The 19,296-nt window shown below is 48.2% G+C and overlaps 1 protein-coding gene across 1 annotated transcript in view; it reads left to right on the forward strand.

The window, feature by feature from the left end:
- Positions 1 to 15,430: 15,430 nt before the first annotated feature.
- CREM (cAMP responsive element modulator) overlaps positions 15,431 to 19,296 on the forward strand; it is a 27,022-nt gene continuing 23,156 nt past the window's right edge. Inside the window, exon 1 of the mRNA XM_063452625.1 lies at positions 15,431 to 15,554. The gene's annotated coding sequence lies outside the window, so the exon portion shown is untranslated. The remainder of the gene's footprint in view (positions 15,555 to 19,296) is intronic.

Genomic DNA, 19,296 nt, shown 5'->3' on the forward strand with positions numbered 1-19,296 from the left:
ATCAGTGCGCATACTGTAGGGAAGAAGGGCATTGGAGAAATGAGTGTCCTCGAAGAGAACAGTGTGAGAGAGACAGACCTAGGACAGGTTATGGAAACTTTAGAGGCAGAGCGAGAGGTAGAGGAGGCCCCGGAGGGAGTAATGGTAATAGAGGGAGTAATGGGAACAGAGGAAGTGTTAGGGAAGATAGGTATATCCCAGCAGCGCAAAGGTCCCGCGATAGAGAAGGCAGGGACTTTGTAGGATTGGCTGACACGGTCATGGAGGACTATTGATACCGACCGGGCTCCATCCCCCTTGGTCGAGCGGAGCCTATGGTCGATGTATCAATAGGGGGAAAAAGGAGTGCGTTCATGATCGACACTGGTGCTGAACATTCAGTGGTGACTAATCTAGTTGCTCCTCCATCTGGAAGGACTATTACTGTAATAGGAGCAACTGGAAGAAGTGCTGAAAACCCGGTTCTTAAAAGTCGACTCTGTACATTGGGAGGCCACGTAGTAAAACATCAATTCCTTTATATGCCTGAATGTCCAGTCCAATTGCTGGGACGTGATATGCTATCAAAATTACAAGCGCAGATTACGTTCCTACCAAATGGAACAACATCCTTAAAGTTTAATGGACCTTCAGGTATTATGACATTATCCGTACCAAAGGAAGAAGAGTGGCGACTTTATACAGCGTTGACTAGCCAAAACCCTAGGAGTGATGAGTCTTTATTCAACATACCAGGAGTTTGGGCAGAGAACAACCCACCAGGACTGGCCCGCAATATTCCACCTATTAAAATTGAACTAAAACTTGGGGTTTATCCAGTAAGCCTAAGACAATACCACATCCCGCAGAAGGCTAAGAAGAACATCCAATCTTATCTGGATAAGTTCATACGGTATGGTATCCTAAAATTCTGTACTTCCCCCTGGAACACCCCATTGCTGCCTGTTCAAAAGCCCGGTACAGATGAGTATCGACCTGTGCAGGACTTGAGAGCAGTCAATGATGCGGTTGTTAGTATACATCCAGTTGTACCCAATCCATATAACCTGCTTGCTTTAATTCCGGGCGGGGCTACTTACTTTACAGTCTTAGACCTCAAAGATGCCTTCTTTTGCCTCCGAATTGCCGCAGAAAGTCAATGTATTTTCGCTTTCCAATGGGAGAATGCTGTAACGGGCTCGAAACGCCAAATGACTTGGACAAGACTGCCCCAAGGGTTTAAAAATTCACCTACCCTATTTGGTTCAGCTCTAAGTCAAGATCTACTGGATTTCGAGTCCATCCCAGGAGAGTGTGTATTGTTACAATATGTAGATGACTTGTTGATAGCAGCAGTTACAAAAGAAATCTGTCAGCAAGCAACGCACGATCTACTACACATTCTCTGGAAGGCAGGATACAAGGTGTCTAGAAAGAAGGCTCAGTTGTGTTTGCCAACTGTCAAATATCTGGGATTCCATATCTCTGAAGGACAAAGAATTATGGGGCCAGAGAGAAAAGAAGCTGTGTGCCAAATACCGATACCCAAGAATAGAAGACAAGTGCGAGAATTCTTGGGGGCAGCAGGCTTCTGTAGGATATGGATTCCCAGCTACGCGATACTGGCAAAACCTCTGTACGCAGCTATCAAAGGTACAGAGCACGACCCCTTCTTATGGACCCAAGAACAGCAAACGGCATTTGAAGATGTGAAGAAGGCTTTGATGAGTGCCCCAGCATTAGGTCTACCTGATCACACACGACCATTCTACCTGTATGTACATGAGCAAAGAAGAATGGCTGTGGGAGTATTGACACAGTACTTGGGATCATGGCAAAGACCTGTTGCCTACATGTCTAAGCAACTGGATGCAGTGGCCAGCGGACTTCCACCTTGTCTAAGAGCCGTAGCTGCAGCCGCCCTGCTAGTAGCTGAAGCCGATAAACTCACTCTAGGTCAAGAACTTTATGTACGAGTCCCACATGCAGTACAGACGTTGTTGGATTACAAAGGAAATCATTGGTTTAGTAACAGCCGTATGACCAAGTATCAAGCAATGTTGTGTGAAAACCCAAGAGTGCATTTAGAGACTGTAAATACCTTAAATCCAGCTACCCTTTTGCCACAACCTACTGAAAGTCAACATGATTGTTTGGAAGTAATGGATGAAGTATTCTCAAGTAGACCAGATCTTCGTGATTTTCCCATCCAGAACCCCGATGTTCAATATTATACCGACGGCAGTAGTTATGTGAAAGAAGGGATCCGCTATGCAGGATATGCAGTAACAACAATAGACAAGGTGATAGAAGCTCGGCCACTGGCGAAAGGAACATCAGCACAAAAGGCAGAATTGATAGCACTGGGGGGCGTGGCTTGGATGCCGACCAGGATGGACGCTTAAGCCTCGAGCTCCGCTCCACCGGTCCCAACAAAGCCCTTCTAATACGCCAAAACTGCTCCTAATGGGAAGGAATCGCAGGGGGGACCCTCCGAGAACCCCAAGGGGAACCCAAGCACAACAACCGGTGGGCCCGATGGACGATTTCGTTCACTCTCCAGCGGACTCACATAAGGAAACCGGAGGCCCCAAAATGGCGTCTACCTCCTCCATGTCAGGGGCACCGTCTACCTCCACTCTGGACGGGGTCATGGATGAAATTCGCGCCCTAGCAGCCAACATGGTCACCAAAGCAGACCTGCTGGTACAGACCACGACCATCCAGGACGCCCTGCGAGCTGAAATAGCCGGCATTAGAACGGAAGTAGCGGCGCAAGGTACCCGCGTGCAAGGCCTGGAGCGCTCCCATGAGGCCATTAACACCAGACTGACTGCCACAGATACAGCGGTGGCCCGTCAAGGCACTATGCTCCTACAACTGCGGAGAACGACAGAGGACCTAGATAACCGCGGACGCCGCTGCAATATACGGATACGCGGCCTGCCAGAAGCAGATGGCGAGGAACAAGTTGAGACCGAGCTGACGGCCCTGTTCCGCCTGATTTTGCCCGACACTAACACCATGGAGATCAGGTACGACAGGGCACATAGAGCACTCAGACCCCGCTCCTCAGACGACAGCCCTAGGGACATCATCTGCTGCTTACACTCATTTGCAGTCAAGGATGCCATCATGAAAGCGGCCAGATCCCAACGCACATGGGACTACAAAGGGGCTCATGTATCTTTATTCAATGACCTGTCCCCAATAACCCTAGAGGCTAGAAGAGCACTAAGACCCATCACCACGCTCCTTAGTGAACGCAACATCGCATACAAATGGGGCTTCCCATTCGCCCTTATGGCGAAACACCAAAACGGGTGGATAGCCATTCACTGGCCGGAAGAGATCCCCAAATTCCTAGAGGACCTCGGCCTTCCACATGTGACTGTACCGGACTGGGTATTGGGTCCGCTGGAGGCGGGCCCGAGACCACCACGAGCGTCACGTCGACGCAGGGGTCGATCCCCACTGGAACCACCCCGCCACCGCCGGGAAGAAAGAGGGGGACAAGACTAATGACAACCAGCGATAACGTTGCCCCATCGGATAACTTCCACCCCATGCACCCTGGAACTACTCCTACCCCGTGATGCCCCACGGCCTGCTAACCCAGGACTGCACATCTCTCTGATGTCTACACGGAACTGTAACTCGACACTGGACTACCGTTGCCAAATATTCTGACTTGCCCGAAACCCGCCACAAGAACGTTGCTGGTGCCCCCGGATGGGTATTAGACGCCCCATCTCCACGGACCTACGGACTTGCCCAGTTCTGACCCCATCGCACATGTTGCACCGATGACCTCGTTTTTCATTCCCCTCTACGGCCCCGGACACCCAAACCCTCATCCAAAAGTGTATACAAGGGCCCAAGGGTTCAACCATGTTGGGGTGGGAGGGGAAGGGGGAATAGGGGTTCATGGACTGCCTGGTCCCTGTCCAGATGTCATCACTGATGCCCTCCTCTCCACTGTTGACACGTGGGACGCTGTTACGCAGGAAACAACATTGAACACCGCTGCATTGACAGATCTATGGGACATTTTCAATAGCTGGATCCAGAGACTATCCGCAATTGCTAAGTACCCACAATTACCATACTGTCATATACATGTTTCGCTAATATATCCCTTTATATGTTTATTTGCCCGTCATATCTAATGTTGTTATTTTACACCTCCTACTCTCTGAATGGGGATGTCAGACTGGGTACAGAACTGGACACCGGGGCAACTAACACTGGTTTAAAATCGGTGGGGCACAGACAACCTGGTTAATACTATAGATGCTGCAGGGAGTGACCTGGGTACAGTAGATTTCACGGGACGGACACCTAGAACCCCTCATGTATGACCCCTAGCGAGCCTCACATGTATCTTGGGACTAAGATAAAACGCTAACCAACCACAGCTAACCCACACCCTTAACTCCCATATAGACTATAGAATACACTCACCACTGGCGCACAACACTGGGCGGGTTGCAGGGACGAAGACCACAGGGGTTGACCCAGGGGGTGGGGAACTGGAATAACTACCTGTAAGATAGCTTCTACGGATGGGGCGGGAAAGGGAGGCTACCGGTTGTTATTATTATTATTGCTGTTGTTATTGTTATTGCTGCTATTATAACTGCATATACTCATGATGTTTGAAATGCTATGACGTTGTGTGATCCCCTCTAAGGTGACCTTACCCACGACTACACACTAGGGCAGGGTACTGGACGGAGCGTATAAAACTGGAACCAGACTTATCTATAACACCCAGATCACACAACTCCTGGACGGAAATCCAACCACTGCTCTACACTACCACCGGCGCAAAAACCCCCAGAGGAGCACCAGGTCTCCCACCTACCGATCTGGCCATCGGAGGGACGCTTGGCCACTCCTGCTGCGGCGCCAGTGACTCTCCTTTTCTAGGAGATAGCGGGGTACCTTCACCCCCGCTGGGGACGCTCCCCTGAGGGCGAGCACACCTGACTCGCCCTTATTTTAACTTATTCCACCCTAATCTTTCCCTTATCTTCCCCCCCCTCTACACTACAACCCATTGCACACTTCCCTCACACCCCCCCCCCATACACACCCGCACATACTTACTTCCACCCACACTACCCCTGGCGGCGACTGCACACGTCCTAGCCAAGCAAAGATAGCTAGCAGGGACACCCCCACGAGAGTCGACCTCACTCCGAGACCCGAGGGACCCCTGTCCCCCTGACTATACCCAGGACTAAACTAGACACATCGGACGGTACGCCTCATAGTCACACTCCTGACATTACTAACTGCCACTGCTTTCCCGACTGCCCGTCTCGCCCGAACACTCCATTCGCGTACCGGACAAGGGGCCACGAAAGCGCTATGGCATACAGCAGTGCACCCCTGTCCGTCATGACCATCAACTGCAGAGGGCTTAATATACCGGAACGTCGTTCCCACCTTTTACGATCCCTGCGACAAAAACACGTTTCGATAGCAATGTTGCAGGAAACCCACTTCAGGGAGAACGCGGCCCCCAAACTTAGGAGCCCCCACTACCCGGTGAGCTATTGTAACAACCACCCAGAGGCTCGCCGAGCGGGGGTAGCGATTCTCCTAGCTGCGAATCTGGGCTTTCAGGAGTTGGATAGAATGGCCGACGGAAACGGTCGCTACCTTTTTCTGAAAGGCACAATAGCCGACAGGCTATACACCCTCGCAACCATATATGCACCCAACTCGAAACAATCGCAATTCCTACGTGGGACACTGGACAAGCTCCACGATTTCTCAGAAGGGGCGCTGATAGTGGGCGGAGATTTTAATGCTCCCCTAGACCCTCTCATGGACTCCTCTACTGGCCACAGTTGCCTATCCCAGACCCGCATCAGGACCATCCGCAAATCTTTGGACAAATTGACTTTAGTAGACTGCTGGAGAGCGACCCACCCCTCCGTCAAAGACTATACACACTATTCGGTGATACACAACCGATATTCCCGAATAGACTACGTGTTCGTTAAACAAGACGGACTCTCTCGTCTACGGTCGGCCAACATAGAACCGGCCTCATGGTCAGACCATGGCCCGGTCCTGGTGGAACTGGAATCCCCACTATTTAAGCCAGCAACTTGGACGTGGCGACTGAACGAATCACTACTCCAAGACGCCGGAGTGAGAGGGGAAATCTCACGGGCCTTGGGATCTTATTTCACCGAAAACGGAACGGACGAGATGTCCCCGGTAACGGTGTGGGAAGCTCATAAGAGCGTGATTCGAGGCACTCTAATCAGTATCGCTACGCGAAAACGGAAAGACCTGACTAACGCGATGGCTGAAGCGTACAAATCCATCACACGCCTAGAGATGCAACATAAACACTCCCAGCTGTCCGCGACCTACGATGCACTGACAGAAGCCAGGCAACATCTACTGACCCTACTCACACAGAGATACCACCGATCACTTCAGAGATCTAAATCATTCTTCTATGCCCACGCGAATAAAGGTGGAAAGCTCCTCGCACACCTTTTGAAAGGAGACACACCCCGCACCCAGGTGAGGAAGCTACGACTAACAAACGGCAGCACATCCCCGTACCCGGAAGAAATAGCTAATGAATTTCGGGAATACTACAATGCTCTCTATAACCTCCGCACCTCGGAGAGCCCGACGCGCAGACAAGAATCCTCGACACTCGCCAGAGCATACTTGGAGAGCAACGTACGAAAACGACTGAACCCTGAAGCAGTGACCGCACTAGACGAACCAATTACTACAGAAGACTTGGCTGCAGCACTGAAGAACACGAAAGCTGGACGAGCTCCTGGCCCGGATGGATTCTCCACGGGATACTATAAACACTTCGCCGAGATACTCTTGCCCTGGCTAATGAAGGCGATCAACAGAGTCGCAGACGGAAGCAGCTTCGGTACGGAATCCCTGACGGCGACAATCACAGTCCTGCTTAAACCCGGCAAAGATCCGGAACAATGCGGCAGCTATCGTCCGATTTCCCTACTGAATGTAGACACCAAACTCCTGACGAAAGTACTGGCGACCAGACTCCAAAAGACACTACCGAGCCTGGTCCACGTGGACCAAACGGGGTTCATCCCGGGCCGGGAAGCACGAGACAGCACGCTACGACTATTTTCCATTCAACACCATGCACGGAAACATCAGAAACAGCTCCTTCTACTATCTACGGACGCCGAGAAGGCATTTGACCGGGTCAACTGGGACTACATGTTCCATACACTGCAATATTTGGGCTTTGGTCAGAGGACTATGACGTGGATCAAGGCTTTATACAGTAAGCCGAGAGCGGCGGTTAGGGTCAACGGAGCGCTGACGGCAAGCTTTGGTATCGCAAATGGGACCAGACAGGGCTGCCCCCTGTCGCCGCTCCTGTTTGCACTCGCATTAGAACCACTCCTGCAGGCGATCCGGGACTGTCCAGACATCCACGGCTACACCTGGCAGGGCACGGAACATAAGGTGGCTGCCTACGCGGATGACCTTCTGTTCTTTATCTCACAACCTCGAATCACACTGCCGTGTGTACTCTCGGAGATGGACAGGTTCGGCCGAATATCGGGGTTCAAACTCAATTTGGCGAAATGTGAAACGCTCAATGTCACCACTCCCCAGGCGGAATACTCGGCCCTCAGTTCACAATTCCCATTCCGGTGGTGCACAGTGGAGATGCGATACTTGGGCATCTGGGTCACCGCGGACGACCAGGACATATACCCGCGCAATTTTACGAAACTCCTGTCGAGCATCGAAAACGACTTACAGAAATGGTCCCACCCATACATCTCGTGGCACGGCAGGATAGCGGTCCTTAAAATGAATATCCTGCCAAGGATCCTATACCTGTTCCAGACTATACCGATAGCCCTACCAGCCAAATTCTTTTCGTCCCTAAAATCTGCGGTCATCAAATATGTATGGAGGGGGGAGAGGTCCAGGATACGCCACGACATTCTCTGCAGGCCTAGACATAGGGGGGGCTTAGCACTCCCCGACTTCAGAAAATATCACCAAGCAGCTACGTTACAGAGGATCCTGGAGTGGCATGACAATGAGACGACCAAACAATGGGTGCTCCTGGATCGAGAAGGCAGGGACACCGACCTGAAAGCGGCAATCTGGAGGAAGCAAGCAACGAGGACCAACAGGAACGTAGATAGCGACCCGATCACACAAACCCTCCTCACATGGGAAACCCTCAGGGAGGTGACACGAATTTCCCCTACCCCCAGCCCCTTGTTACCCATCGCCCATAATCCCGACATAGGGGGTGGATTGCCGCCAGCTGCCTGGTCTTTCATGGGCGAAACAGACTACATCCCAATATACAAAGCCACTAGGAACGGCAGTCTGAGATCCTTGGACTCCCTACTGGACACACGACCGCGCTCACATATGGCAGTCTTCAGATACATGCAGCTAAAGCACTACTATGACGCAATCCCACACAAAGATAGGCTCCACAGAGACTTAACCTGGTACGAGAAGTTGTGCTCTCAGGGCACCCCATTGGAAAATGCTATCTCAAAACTCTACCAACATCTACTAACTAGCCCCGAACTGGAAAATAACACCTTTAAACGACACTGGGAACAGGCCATGAATAAGACCTTTACATCCACGCAATGGGACAAGGCCTTGATATGGCAACATAAAAGCTCCTCTAGTTCCCACTACCAAGAGGTAAATTATAAATTACTCTCCATGTGGTATCGCACACCAGTGTTACTCCACAGAATATTTCCCACCACACCACCAACGTGCTGGAGATGCCAGGAGGACAGGGGCACCATGCAACACCTATGGTGGGACTGTGAACAGATCGCTCCCTACTGGAACCGAACTAAAACCGACATTCAATTAATCCTGGGTGATGACCTTGACTGGTCGGAAGAATTAGCCTTATTACACATCTCCTCCCAACCAGTATCTGCCTACAAAAAATCTATCTTACGCCACCTACTCAACGCAGCCAAATCACTCATACCGGTATACTGGAAGAAGACAAACATCCCCACAAGGGAAGAATGGATCCGCAGAGTCGAGGATATCAGATCTGCCGAAGCCCTAAAAGCGGAACTGACGGGCAGGGAGACACAATTTGCTGAAGCCTGGTCACCATGGTACACCTACCGGGCAAGACCATAAGTGGTGCTCGGGACGCAGACGGGCCGTGGGACAGCTACACGTCCACGACACCTACGATACACACAACACAACCCGAGACCACTATATCACACCCACTCATGCAGACTGTGACGCTAATATAACACATGCATGACACAAACGACCGAGAGACAGAAACGCCCCCACCGACTGGACGAGCACTTGAACCTATACCCCTTACAGTGACCTTCCTAGACCACATTTGAACGCGACTACAGGAAGACCCCTAGAGATATAGCCCACACCCTCGCAGGGAACACAACGAGGGGCGCCTCGCACGGACACCACTGGGGCACATACATACCGAGGGAACAACTTTGCGACAAGGCCCTGGGACATGTGCAGCCGCCCTGAGGTTCCGCAACATACACACACTAGACTTCCACACCACCTCTCCCCGAAACGCCACGGACAAGTACGGTCCAAGATCACATCGCACCACGCATTACCAGGCATACCTATCCACTCTTCACCCCCGTCATGCCATAACACAACCACAGGAACAGTCAGTGCTTCCACTTGGACACAGACCACCCTCCCTGGCCATATAACCATCACCGAACTAGATCGAGTGGCAGCACCCCTACATTTCTCCACCTATGCCCATCCTCGGAGGAGAGACGCAAACGCCCAAAGTGCGAAGCCAATACATGATAGAAAGTGGCAAGATAGGAGGAGACTGATCACACAAACTCGACCCACACGGATCACACCCACCCCCCCTCCCCCCCCCGCCAATTCCACTATCCTAATACCAACACCTAACAATACCCCATCAAGCCCCCCCCCCCACATGATCTCTAGGTAGATCATTCCCCCCTTTCAGAACTACCCCGCACGACATACCCTCACAGACGACGGTCTGGGAACCCAACGTGACCAATGAACACCACCTGTTTAATACCTATGGCCGTTAGTACACCCATCCCACCCTAAAACATCGGTATGCTCCAGGCCTCAAAACATGTTGACGCCCAGACCCTTTGTGCTTTGACTATGACTCAGGAACAGATCTCGTAACATTATTGATACTTGGCAACGCTATAAAATCGAACTCTGTTTTCACTTGTATACACCTATGTCACCTGTAAAAATGTTAACCTACTACGTGTTGCACCAAATGTTCCCTGAGGGCCTGCGTGCCCACCTCTAACCTATTTTTCTATCAATAAAAACTTGATTTACAAAAAAAAAAAAAAAAAAAGAATTGATAGCACTGACACGAGCGTTACAATTGGCTGAAGGTTTAAGAGTGAACATCTACACGGACTCCAAGTATGCGTTTTTAACCACTCATGCCCACGGAGCTTTGTATAAAGAAAGAGGACTACTGAATTCAGAAGGCAAAGAAATCAAGTACGCAGCTGAAATCCTACAACTATTGGAAGCAGTGTGGGAGCCGAAAGAAGTCGGTATCATACATTGTCGAGCGCATCTGAGAGGAGATGGTGATGTAACCAAAGGAAATCGGATGGCAGATAGTGCAGCTAAGCGTGCTGCTGAATCAGGAAGACAGGAATATGTGGGGCATATAGCTGCTCTTATACCAACTCCACTGTCCCAATGGACTCCAGTTTATACAGCTCAAGAAGAGGAGTGGTTAAAGACTGAACAAGGAAAGTATTTGGAGAACAAGTGGTATCAGCTAGAAGATGGAAGGATAGTCATACCAGCATCACTAGCGGTAGAAATTGTCCAAAATTATCACAACGGGACACATTCTGGGAGAGACAGCACAGAAGAATCTCTCAGAAAACATTTCTACATACCAAGATTGTCCAACTTGATTCAGCCCATTGTACGAAGATGTGTAACGTGTGCTAAAAATAATGCAAGACAAGGACCAGTAAAGCCACCAGGAGTCCAGTTTATGGGGGGACTCCCCATGTCCGATTTACAAATTGACTTTACAGTGATGCCTAAATCGGGTGGACATCGTTACCTGTTGGTAATTGTGTGCACCTATTCAGGCTGGGTAGAAGCATGTCCTACTCGTACAGAGAAAGCAGGAGAAGTTGTGAGATTCCTGCTACGAGAAATAATACCCCGATCTGGACTACCCTGTTCTATAGGATCGGACAATGGTCCAGCTTTTGTTCATCAGTGCCTACAACAACTGACTCATATGCTTGGTATAAAGTGGAGCCTTCATACGGCATATAGACCCCAGAGTTCTGGTAAGGTAGAGAGAATGAATAGAACTATTAAGAATCAGTTGGCTAAAATGTGTCAGGAAACCCAACTTAAGTGGAACGTTCTCTTACCCATAGCTTTATTGCGAATTCGCAGTACCCCTACCAGAAGGATGGGCCTCTCTCCTTTTGAAATCATGTATGGGCGACCACCTCCCGTACTTGGTAACTTAAGGGGGGACTTGAGTCAGTTGGGAGAAGGAATTACCCGGCAGCAGGTTGTAGAGTTGGGTAAGACTATGGAGGAGGTACAGAAATGGGTACAAGATAGATTACCTGTGAATATTTATCCCCCAGTTCATAGTTATCATCCAGGAGATCAAGTGTGGATTAAAGAGTGGAATAATGTACCGTTAGGGCCCAAGTGGAGAGGTCCTTATGTTGTTCTTTTGTCTACCCCTACAGCGATAAAAGTAGCCGAAGTGACTCCGTGGATACATCACTCCAGGGTTAAACCAGCAGCAGTCGATTCTTGGCAAGTTACAGCAGATCCAGAGAATCCCTGCAAGATCCGGTTAAAACGCACTACTCAGTCGGAGTAACGAGGAACTTTTGAGGATTACAAATTTTATTGTTACAGGGATTTGGTGAAGTGAGTGTTTTAGACGGCCATAATAAAGCCTGTCCGCTCACCGACATATAGTGTATAAGCCAGGGAAAGTCTCGAAGGGACTCCTGTGAAGACGAGCAGAACTCCATTCCCTGCAGCCCTTACATCCTGGAAGCTGAGGTGCCTTCGCACGGACGAAGACTGAGGATGACGGCGAAAGATGTGTTGATGATAGTGTTTATTTATGTGTATTTTTATATTCAGGAAGGTAGAGGTACCGACACTCCTAGCTGTGAGGTATGCATTAAGACTACAAGAACAGGTAACCATATTTCCCAAACCCTAATTTGGCATTCACAATACGAGTGTAAAGGAGATGTATCGAGATGTAGATACCTAAATATAGACTATAGTGTGTGCCATTTAGGAGTAGGAGAACCTAAGTGCTTCAGTCCAGAGTATCAACCCCGTACAGTTTGGTTGACTCTCAGGAATGGAGATCCTCAGGGGACCCTAATTAATAAGACAGTGTTAGAATCCGTACATTCTTCGGGTGTTCTGCTATTTGATGCGTGTAAAGCAATATCAAGTGGTAGAAAGCCGTGGAATGTATGTGGGGATCTTAGATGGGAGAGGACGTATGGGTCTAATGATAAATATATTTGTCCCAGTAGTAAAAATAAATATGTGAGTCCTAGATGCCCAAATAAAGACTATAACTTTTGCCCATATTGGTCTTGTGTGGGGTGGGCAACTTGGGGACAGACAGTAGACAAAGACATGATAGTGACTAAGTTGCCTACCAGCCCATATTGTAGGTCTATGGAATGCAATCCCATCCATATACTTATAAATAACCCCGATAAGTTCTTAGACAAATATGGTAATTTATTTGGGTTTCAAATATACGGGACGGGTTTAGATCCTGGGACAGTATTGTTTATAGGGATAGAGACTGATACGGTATCCTCCCAAACTCATCAAGTATATCATTCCTTTTATGAAGAGATGAGTATAGATAATAAGATCCCCCATAATGCTAAAAACCTGTTCATCGATTTAGCTGAAAGTATTGCCGGTAGTCTTAATGTTACCAACTGCTATGTGTGTGGAGGTACTAACATGGGAGACCAATGGCCTTGGGAAGCAAAGGAGGTAATGTCCGGTTCTGAGGCAGTTGACCAACTAATATCTACACAAGCCGATTATCATATGAGTGTTAGAGGTAAATCTGAGTGGAGATTAAAGACCTCCATCATAGGTTATGTTTGCATAGCAAGGAAAGGAATAATGTATAATACTTCTGTAGGAGAATTAACTTGTCTAGGGCAAAAAGCTTATGATGATGATACAAAGAATACAACTTGGTGGTCGGCTTCAAATGTCTCAGAACCATCTAACCCGTTTGCTAGATACGCCAATTTAAAGGATGTGTGGTTTGATTTATCCATCACATCTACCTGGAGAGCCCCAGCAAATTTGTACTGGATCTGTGGTAAGAAAGCCTATTCGGAGTTGCCACAGGACTGGGAAGGGGCATGTGTGTTGGGTATGCTCAAACCATCCTTCTTCTTGTTACCTATTGAAACAGGTGAGACTTTAGGTGTTAAAGTGTATGATGTGAATCATAGGAAGAAAAGGGGACCCATAGAGATAGGCGCCTGGGAAGATGATGAATGGCCTCCCCAGCGTATCATAGATTATTATGGGCCAGCCACGTGGGCAGAAGATGGTACCTTTGGTTATAGAACCCCTATTTATATGCTCAACCGTATTATAAGATTACAGGCGGTGGTTGAGATTATTACTAACGAAACATCACAAGCGCTCAATCTTCTAGCGAAGCATAATACCAGGATGAGGACAGCAGTCTACCAAAATAGATTAGCCTTGGATTACCTTTTGGCAGTAGAGGGAGGTGTATGTGGGAAGTTTAACCTGAGCAATTGCTGTCTTCAAATAGATGACGAAGGGCAAGCAATAGCTGAGCTTACTAGCCATATGGTTAAACTAGCGCATGTGCCTACTCAGGTATGGAAAGGGTATAATCCAAGCAGTTGGTTTGGTAGCTGGTATGAGTGGTTTGGAGGGCTTAAGGCAGTGGTAGGTGGAGTCCTACTGATTTTAATGTTGTGTCTACTCCTGCCGTGTCTTATACCTTTAGTAGTTAGGTCTGTGCAAAGCCTGATAGAAAATATAGCAGAGAGGAAGGCTGCTGCACAGATAATGGCAATTTATATGTATAAGGCTCTAGATCAGGGAGAACCAATGCAGGAAGATGAGTGTTGAAGATTCACATCATAAGTTAAGTCTGGTCTGGTTCAAGGTAACTTGCGGTGTATGCAAACTAAGGTTAAGTGATGCCTCAAGTAATTGTGAAATATCAAGAGGCATCAAAGGGGGGAATGTGGTGGAATCTCGGTAAAAATAAATTTAGTAGGCCGAGATCACCACGTGGCATGTGTACGTGCATATGCTGACGTATCGATCAGTTGGTTGCACGAGGCAAGATACGATCAGTAGTGTACGGAGCATGTGCAAGAATACAGGATGTAGTATTCCCCCTCCTCCATTGTGCTGGACAAGCCATGCGGTCAAGCAGGAAGTTAATTCTAATTTGTATTGATTGGTCAAGAGAATGTGCGGGTGGAGCTTAATATGGGAGGAGTTATGTGCCTATATAAGGAGCCTGCACTATTGTCCGGGGCTCAGAACTTGCTGTATTTTGGTGACATTAGTCCCTCTGAGTCCCGATCGGGGATCCAATAAAGAATCTCTTCCTTCCTGAAGAAACCTGTGTCCATCTCTCTGTGCTTTGCTTCCGTCAGTTTCTCCGGTATCACTATGATCCATAGGATGGATTCCCTGTGCACCTAACACACGGGATGGATAGTGTTTTTTATTTATTTATTTATTTATTACACATTTAACCTGTTTTACTGCTGCTCACACCTCGGTTTTCAACTTACAGTCACTAATCACCTGAAATGACCTGCTGCAGGATCTGTGGGTGCTAAGCGGCCCTTCCAAATCATGCTGTGCCAATAATGCTGCTCTATCTGGTACTCTGGGTACCAAGAACAAGCAGGGGGCTGCCATTATAGTGGAGTACCCAAACAGCCCAAATAATATCTTGTATCATGAAATAAATATATTAATAAAACACACAGCAGCCATACGAAATGAGCACCCCTCCATAATGCTACAATATAGAGGCAGCACTATTCATGGACTGCCCATCAGATTGTAGCAGTGACATGTGTCCATCCATCTTGTCTTGGTCCATTTCCCATGCACAGTAACTGTCTGTTATACTCTAAATCAGCCACTAGATGGCGCTGTTGTAACCGCGGCCGGAGATGGGGAAGTTACCAGCCGTGGCCAGCAGGTGGCGCGGGAGGGATCTCGTGCTCTGTGTAACCGTAGTCACGTGACGCAGGGCGTGCCCGCTCCCCCCTCCCCTTCACCCCTGGGTGCCGTGACGCTGCCTGCTCCCTCCCTCCCTCCTCCCTCCGGGTGACGCACCCGGTTACGTGTACTGCTCACACCGCCCCGGAGCCGTCCTCCCCGCCGCCTGTGACGAGGCCCGTTACGTAGAGAGCTCGCGGCACGGCCCACCGCCACTGACTGATAGGGTGAGTCCGTCACGCGCGCTGTGTGCCAGGCCCTGCACCACCCGCCATTCACCGCTAGAGGGCGCTGCTATGCGCCACCGCCACCCACTGCCGCTCCATGCAGGTCCATTACAGAGACAGATAATACCATGTCCATTACAGAGAGATAGACAGAGAGTCCATGCAGGTCCATTACAGAGAGAGAGAGACAGAGAGTCCATGCAGGTCCATTACAGAGAGAGAGAGACAGAGAGTCCATGCAGGTCCATTACAGAGAGAGAGAGACAGAGAGTCCATGCAGGTCCATTACAGAGAGAGAGACAGAGAGTCCATGCAGGTCCATTACAGAGAGAGAGACAGAGAGTCCATGCAGGTCCATTACAGAGAGAGAGACAGAGAGTCCATGCAGGTCCATTACAGAGAGAGAGACAGAGAGTCCATGCAGGTCCATTACAGAGAGAGAGAGACAGAGAGTCCATGCAGGTCCATTACAGAGAGAGAGAGACAGAGAGTCCATGCAGGTCCATTACAGAGAGATAGACAGAGAGTCCATGCAGGTCCATTACAGAGAGAGAGAGACAGAGAGTCCATGCAGGTCCATTACAGAGAGAGAGAGACAGAGAGTCCATGCAGGTCCATTACAGAGAGAGAGAGACAGAGAGTCCATGCAGGTCCATTACAGAGAGAGAGAGACAGAGAGTCCATGCAGGTCCATTACAGAGAGAGAGAGACAGAGAGTCCATGCAGGTCCATTACAGAGAGAGAGACAGAGAGTCCATGCAGGTCCATTACAGAGAGAGAGACAGAGAGTCCATGCAGGTCCATTACAGAGAGAGAGAGACAGAGAGTCCATGCAGGTCCATTACAGAGACAGATAAACAGAGTCCATGCAGGTCCATGACAGAGACAGAGAGTCCATGCAGGTCCATTACAGAGACAGATAGACAGAGAGTCCATGCAGGTCCATTACAGAGAGATAGACAGAGAGTCCATTCAGGTCCATTACAGAGAGATAGACAGAGAGTCCATGCAGGTCCATTACAGAGAGATAGACAGAGAGTCCATGCAGGTCCATTACAGAGAGAGAGACAGAGAGTCCATGCAGGTCCATTACAGAGAGAGAGACAGAGAGTCCATGCAGGTCCATTACAGAGAGAGAGACAGAGAGTCCATGCAGGTCCATTACAGAGAGAGAGACAGAGAGTCCATGCAGGTCCATTACAGAGAGAGAGACAGAGAGTCCATGCAGGTCCATTACAGAGAGAGAGACAGAGAGTCCATGCAGGTCCATTACAGAGAGAGAGACAGAGAGTCCATGCAGGTCCATGACAGAGAGAGAGACAGAGAGTCCATGCAGGTCCATGACAGAGACAGATAGACAGAGAGTCCATGCAGGTCCATGACAGAGACAGATAGACAGAGAGTCCATGCAGGTCCATGACAGAGACAGATAGACAGAGAGTCCATGCAGGTCCATGACAGAGACAGATAGACAGAGAGTCCATGCAGGTCCATGACAGAGACAGATAGACAGAGAGTCCATGCAGGTCCATGACAGAGACAGATAGACAGAGAGTCCATGCAGGTCCATGACAGAGACAGATAGACAGAGAGTCCATGCAGGTCCATGACAGAGACAGATAGACAGAGAGTCCATGCAGGTCCATGACAGAGACAGATAGACAGAGAGTCCATGCAGGTCCATGACAGAGACAGATAGACAGAGAGTCCATGCAGGTCCATGACAGAGACAGATAGACAGAGAGTCCATGCAGGTCCATGACAGAGACAGATAGACAGAGAGTCCATGCAGGTCCATGACAGAGACAGATAGACAGAGAGTCCATGCAGGTCCATGACAGAGACAGATAGACAGAGAGTCCATGCAGGTCCATGACAGAGACAGATAGACAGAGAGTCCATGCAGGTCCATGACAGAGACAGATAGACAGAGAGTCCATGCAGGTCCATGACAGAGACAGATAGACAGAGAGTCCATGCAGGTCCATGACAGAGACAGATAGACAGAGAGTCCATGCAGGTCCATGACAGAGACAGATAGACAGAGAGTCCATGCAGGTCCATGACAGAGACAGATAGACAGAGAGTCCATGCAGGTCCATGACAGAGACAGATAGACAGAGAGTCCATGCAGGTCCATGACAGAGACAGATAGACAGAGAGTCCATGCAGGTCCATGACAGAGACAGATAGACAGAGAGTCCATGCAGGTCCATGACAGAGACAGATAGACAGAGAGTCCATGCAGGTCCATGACAGAGACAGATAGACAGAGAGTCCATGCAGGTCCATGACAGAGACAGATAGACAGAGAGTCCATGCAGGTCCATGACAGAGACAGAGACAGATAGACAAGAGAGTCCATGCAGGTCCATTACAGAGAGATTGAGAGTGAGTCCATGCAGGTCTATTACAGAGATAGATAGAGAGTCCATGCAGGTCTATTAGAGAGACAGATAATACCATGTCCATTACAGAGATAGATAGATACAGCTCCATGCAGGTCCATTACAGAGACATATATAATACCAAGTCGATTACATAGATAGATACCGCTCCATGCAGGTCCATTACAGAGACATATAATACCATGTCCATTACAGAGAGAGAGAGTCTATGCAGGTCCATTACACAGACATATAATACCATGTCCATTACAGAGATAGATAGATAGTGTCCATGCAGGTCTATAGAGAGACATATAATACCATGTCTATGGGTCCATGAGAGAGAGAGAGAGAGAGAGAGAGAGAGAGAGAGAGAGAGAGAGAGAGATAGAGTCCATGCAGGTCCATTACACAGATAATACCATGTCCATTACAGAGAGAGATAGATAGAGTCCATGCATGTCTATTACAGAGATAGTGAGTCCATAGATGGATACCGCTCCATGCAGGTCTATTACAGATAGATAGAGTCCATGCAGGTCCATTACAGAGATAGATAGATAGATAGATAGATAGATAGAGAGTCCATGCAGGTCCATTACAGAGATAGATAGATACCGCTCCATGCAGGTCTATTACACACACAGATCGATAGATAGAGAGTCCACAGATAGACAGAGAGTCCATGCAGGTCCATTACAGAGATAGATGGATAGATAGATATAGAGTAATAACGATCAGCAAGGATCACAACACACAGCAACTACAATATATATATATATATATACATACACACACACAGCAACTACATGGTATATATACACAGCAACTACATTATATATATATATATATATATATATATATACACACACACACCAACTACATGGTGTATACACAGCAACTATGATATGTATATACAGCAACTACATGATATATATATACACAGCAACTACATGATATGTATATAGAAATAACTGTCATACTAGATCACAAACAGCAACTACATGATATGTATACAGCAACTACATGGTGTGTATATATACAGCAACTACATGAGAGATATATATATATATATATATATATATATATATATATATATATATATATATATATATATATATATATACAGTAACTACAGTTGCAAGAAAAAGTATGTGAACCCTTTGGAATGATATGTATTTCTACACAAATTGGTCATAAAATGTGATCTGATAATCATCTAAGTCACAACAATAGACAATCACAGTCTGCTTAAACTAATAACACACAAATAATGAAATGTTGCCATGTTTTTATTGAACACACCATGTAAACATTCACAGTGCAGGTGGAAAAAGTATGTGAACCCTTGGATT

This window comes from Pelobates fuscus, chromosome 4, assembly GCF_036172605.1.
Source record: "Pelobates fuscus isolate aPelFus1 chromosome 4, aPelFus1.pri, whole genome shotgun sequence".
Taxonomy (NCBI): Eukaryota; Metazoa; Chordata; class Amphibia; order Anura; family Pelobatidae; genus Pelobates; species Pelobates fuscus.